At 43.3% G+C, this 5,919-nt stretch overlaps 1 pseudogene; it reads left to right on the forward strand.

The window, feature by feature from the left end:
• The first annotated feature begins 1,074 nt into the window (after positions 1-1,074).
• LOC137164026 (olfactory receptor 4E1-like) lies at positions 1,075-4,963 on the forward strand (annotated as a pseudogene).
• The last annotated feature ends 956 nt before the right edge of the window (positions 4,964-5,919 follow it).

Consider the following 5,919-nt stretch of genomic DNA (forward strand, 5'->3'; position numbering starts at 1 on the left):
AGGCTGGCATGCTGACCACGGGAGCACCCTTCCCAAGGCAGTGCTGTCAGCCACAGAGCCTGGGACATAAGCCTGGAAATGGTGCACGAGGCACTGACCACTGGGCATCTCATCTACTTCCATCCAGTGAATGCAATGGAGGCTGCACCAGTGAACACCTGCTGCGGGTCAGACCCTACGGCTCGCCTCACCCACTGGTGATTTGGCTTTATGCCAAGCCCCTTTCAAAGGAGCCTGAGGGAGTTAGGCACTTGATTCAATAGGAGTTGGGTGCCTAACTCTCTTTGGAAATTCCAGCTTTCAAAACCAAAGCGAACCCTTGTGTGAGATTCCCCATTGATGATCCTCACCTGGCATCTAGTGACTGATCATCCCCATCCCCCCTCACCCATTCAGCGCTGCAGCAGCTTTGCACATACAGGGGCTCTCTTCCTTCACCTCTAATTCTCATTACTGGTTGTGTGTACTGCAGTCGGGCACAGGAGTCCTAGGCATGAACCAGAGCCCCGTGGTGCCAGGTGCTGTACAAACACTCACTGCCTCTAAATCTCCTGATTCCTTCTCAAACACGGGCCCTCCCCACTCTTCCCCCAGTATGGGGACCGGCCCCCTGCAAGAAATGTGTGAAATGAATGGAGGGTGAACTCCTTTAGACTGGAAACCAGCAGTCCGAGATGGGCAGGCCCAGCTCCCCTGGTGAGATACCTTCCACCTCTGTCTGTCTGTCTGTCTATCCCCCAGCACACCCATCTATCTAACGGTTTGCAGCATTGCTGTAGCTGTTTTGACCCCACAACATTAGAGACACAACGTGGATGAGGTCATATCTTTTATTGGGCCAATTGCTGTTGGTGGAAGAGACCAGCTTTTGAGTTTACACAGAGTTCTTTCTCTGGCCTAGGAAAGGTATGTTCTCTTGCTCTCACCTGCTATTCACAGCATGCATCTTTCTATCTGCCTGTCTAATCCATTTCTCCCCCAGCAGGCCGATCCTACCAGAACTCTGAGCCAGGATATTGCAGCATACGAGTAAAACAACAAAACTCTGCAGAGCAGCAAAAATTTCCCCTTGACCTGGAAAGCAGCAGCATGTGTCCTCATTTCCCTCCCCAGCCTGCCACCAGGGTGCAGGAGAGATGGGCACACGGTGAGTTTGGGTGAGTGTTTGGAAGAACTTGGGCATCTTAATGATTCGCTTTGTGCTTCAGTTGCACAGCTGCAGATCCCAACAGTCCCAAGTCCACGGTGAACTGATGTCATTGCAGGTTGTGTGATGCTGACTTAAGAGGTTACATATCTGGAGAAGAACAATAGCGCTGAGCAGCTGTGGCAGAACTGCACCAGACACGAAATTTGCCAGGAGTTCCTCGTGTTGTTGTCTCCCTGTAAGTCATTCTTTATTACTTTGGAGAAGAGCAGCAGGGTGCATTCTGTGCCAGGTTACTCCTGTTTCATGTTAGATTGACACCAGCTGAAGATCTGGCCCAATAGCTTTGTTCCATTAATCTCCATACCTAACTGAAAACTGCATGACTCCACTTTTACACCAGCATAACTGCACTGAAATCATTTATCGTCTGCACCGCGGAACCCTTTGCAAGGGCTCCAGCAGGATAAAGTGTCGTGGGTTTCAATGTAACTTACAACCTGTCCAAGGTCACTTTAGGATACCAGATGTATCTAAAGAGGCTCTGATGTAAATGAGAATTAGGCCCAGTTTGGCTGAAATAGAATTACACCAGTGTAAAAACTGGAGTAATGTAGCTGTGACTCCAACTGTCTATTTTGGAGAGCATCAGTACAATAATAGTGGGAGAGAAACTGACTTGAATTTGACACCACAGAGCAGTGACCTATTTACTCCACTTGCAGGGCTGGCTGCACCAACTCCAGTGGTGCTATCACTAGCTTACCCGAGCTGGGAGTGTCCCCTTCGACTCCCCTGGAGCTACAGACAATTGACACCAGTGTGGGCTCTGTTCTTTACAGTTAGTGATTTATTAGATGAAAAAGAACTGCTGTCCTTAGATTCATCTTTTTCTTTTTCTTTTTCTTTCTTTCTTTTGAAGCCGGGAACATGTTGGACCAGGTTCTCAGCTGGCACAAATCAGCACAGCTCCCTCGACTCTGAAGGAGTGACCCTGATTTACAACAGCTGGCCCAAAGATCTCGAATGCAAGAATGTTCTTCAAAAAACTGAGGTGGAGTGGGTAGCTTAAATTACCAGCTCATGTCTTTGTTTTGGCAGAATTTTGTTTTTAGTTTTTATAATTGTGATAGATAATATTAATGTTTATTTTTATGATATTTTTTTCTAATTTTTATCCATTTAAATCTTCATAGTTGCAGGAAATTATGCGGGGTTCAGACAATTATTTATGGACAGTAGACATCAAGATTCAAAAAGTTAAAGCGTTATAACCATTAAAATGCATTGTGAACATCACATGTCAAAATATACAGAGTAAATATACTTAAATGAAACTGTGATAAGTTCTTAAACAGCATTTTTCTTACTTTGCCTAGCTATACATTTCAATTATCATCAATGGAAATATTTTTAATTGGTTTGTGTATGTATAGTGAAATAGATATTTACCAACGTTTACCGATAAAAATCTAATAGTTTCACACCTGATTATAAGGCATGTTTTATTTAGTGCTGAGTGGATAATATATTTTTTTCTGATTGATTGCAATTTCATAAAGTAAAAAAAATCATGGAGAACAACACAATTTTCAGTGAATCAAAAAGTGAAAAGAAATTAAGTTGGGGTCAAACAAAATGTTTGTTTTGACAAGTGACTTGATGCATTTCCATTTCAACCATTTTTATATATTTTAAAGGATATTTTTAAATAAAAAGTAATTTAGATTTTTTCAGAACTTTTTCAACAAACAATTTGGTGAAATCAGCAAAAAGTCTCAAAATGTTTTGGTGTAATCAAATCTACATTTTTCACCAATAAAAAATCAGCCAAAAAATTCACCTTGCTGTAATTTTATTAAACTGCAGTGTATTGGAAATGGACTTTGCTGTTAGTATTTTACATTTTCATATGGATTGGGGGATGGGAGAGAACCTTTGCAGAGGGGAACTGAAATGGGGAAAAATTTGATTCTAGTGGTTAGAGGGCTAGGACTCAGGAAACCTGGATTCTATTCCTGATTCTAATACTGATCTCGGGCAAGTCACTTCCCTTCTCTGTTCCTCAGTTTCCCACCACCACCACTTCTTGCCTCTTTCGACTGTGAGCTCTTCAGGGAAAGTACCACCTCTCGCTGTGTGTCTGTGTAGTGCCTGGCACTAAGGGGCATTAACAGCAGTGAAGGCCTGGCAAGACAACCGTTGCATCTTTGCTCTCTATTACAGCTGAGTGAATAACTGACTTGAAAAATCCAAAATACTTTCATTGTGGATTGACTAAAAATGGTATTTCACCAGTTTTTCCCACTGAAACAAAAACCTGAAAAAATTCATTTCAGGGTGAACAATATATTTTGTTTGACCTGAAATGAATGTTTTGTTTTGTATTGTTTCGTTTTGGGGTGTGTTTTTTATTTTTTATTTTTTTTCATTCTTTGTTTAAATACATTGAGCTAAACTTTAAATGAAACATCATTTTGAAACATAACACTTTTGCTTCAAAAAGTCAAAGTAAAACGTTTTTATTTTTTCTGATATTTTGCCTTCTTTTTATGTGAAACAATTTACAAAATTTGAATCAAATTCATGACGAGCTTCTGTTTGCCTCAACTGTTTTTTGCAGTGAATAAACTATTCCTCCAAAAACTTTCACCCAGCTCTACTTCATGAATATGAAGATGCCACACAGACACCATTGGGTATCGAATTACCATGTTTATTAACTATATACAAACCTACAAGGTCTAGCTAATTATCTCTGTTCTGATGGCTTCTTCAACAGAAGAAAGGCAGCCCCACTGGCAGGCTCTGAAACTATTTAAAGGGGATCCTACCCAATTCCTATAACAATTTCTTCTCCCCTCTAGGAACAAAAATGGGAGAGGCGGTGACCCTGAATAAGACTACAGTGACTGAGTTCATCCTGTTGGGAGTCTCCTCCAGCCCAGAGACACAGCTGATCCTCTTCATAGTCTTCCTGCCCATCCACCTGCTAACCTTGGCTGGGAACATCCTTATCATGGTCACCATTGTCCACGACCGGTGCCTTCACACACCCATGTACTTCTTCCTCTGCAACCTCTCCTTCATCTATGTGTGCCACGCCTCCGTCACTGTGCCCAAGACGTTGGCCGACTTCCTCTCAGCAGAGAAGACCATCTCTTTCGGGCATTGTGTGGCATAGATGTTCTTCCTCCACCTTTTCACCTGCATGGAGATCTTCCTGCTCACTGTCATGGCCTATGACCGCTATGTGGCCATCTGCAACCCCATGCACTACCTCGCCATCATGAACCACAAGGTCTGCTTGCTGCTGGGTGCTGCTGTGTGGCTTGGTGGGGCCATTCACGTCTTAGCCCTGACTGGCATGACCATCAAGCTGCCATACTGCGGGCCGTGGGAGATAGACAACTTCTTCTGTGACGTGCAGTCATCAGGCTGGCCTGTACCGACACCTACATCATCGAGGTGCTCATCATCTCCAACTCAGGGCTCATCTCCGTGGTCTGCTTCGTGGTGCTGGTGGCCTCCTACGGCGTCATTCTGGTCTCGCTAAGGAATTGATTCTCCGAGGGGAAGCGCAAGGCGCTCCCCACCTGCGCCGCCCACTTGACGGTGGTGGCACTCTTCCTGGGCCACTGCATCTTCATCTACTCCCGCCCATCCACCAGCTTCTCCGAGGACAAGGTGGTGTCCGTGTTTTTCACGGCCATCACTCCGTTGCTGAACCCCATCATCTACACCCTGAGGAACGAGGACATGAAGCGGGCGATCAGCAAGCTACGTGGGAGGAAGGTGGATGCAGAGGAGAACTAGAGCCTGGACTTCAGGAAGGGTTGTGCTCTAAGAGAAGCTCCCTGATTTGCACCATGTTCCGCAATGGGGCTAATTTATCATGACAGTGACTGTGCTGCTACTTGTCTCCACGTGTTGGTAGTGACAATCCTGATGCCATGATCCTTGGCTCTCAGACCTCTGCAGGGCTCATCGGTTGAGCTTTGAACCCACTAAGCTGGGACTAGTTGACCTTTTTTCAGCCAAAACATTATCCTGTGAAAACAACGGGAAAATGTCAGCGTTTTTTCCAACTTTATTTACTGATGGGACATTTTAAATGAAGTGAAAAGTTTTTTTGTTTTGAATTTTGCAGATTTGTAAAAGTATTTAGGTGCCTAGTGGGGTTTTCAAAAGCAGGCAGGCACCTAACTCCCAGTCATTTCAAGGCACCTCGGTACCGATCTAGATTTTTAGGCACCTTTACACGTCTGGTGCTCGGTGCCTAACACGTACAGCTGGTCAAAATTTTGTCAGTGACTTTATCAAAAACATTTGTATACAACAAAAATTTTCATTTTTCAAAACAATATCAAACAAACATAATTAAAATATTTACGTTTAATGGACAGTTCTCACCTTCTGTCAATGTTTCTGTCTTTTGACACAGTGGGGAAAGGAAAAAACCTGAGATAAATTGGGGAAACATTTCTCGTATTTATTTACTTTTTTCCCCACTTTTTCCATGCAAAAAAGAGGGACAATGAAAAAAAAAAGGATTATTCCACTTTCTCCTCTTTTTTCCTTTGTCTTTTTTGCCTTTGAATGCAGTAAAGTGAAAGATATTTAAGGCTTTGTGGGAGGTTTTTTTGTTTTCTCATTCCAAATCTTTTCAGAACTTCTTCAACTTTGAAAAAATGACACAGAGGCTAAGGGAAAAATGCAAAATTGAAAAAGGCGGGGGTGGGGGGAATGCAACCCTGGATATTGTTCATTTT

Source organism: Emydura macquarii, unplaced genomic scaffold, assembly GCF_026122565.2.
Source record: "Emydura macquarii macquarii isolate MOO-44397 ecotype Brisbane River unplaced genomic scaffold, CSIRO-AGI_Emac_v2 contig_2654, whole genome shotgun sequence".
Lineage (NCBI taxonomy): Eukaryota > Metazoa > Chordata > Testudines > Chelidae > Emydura > Emydura macquarii.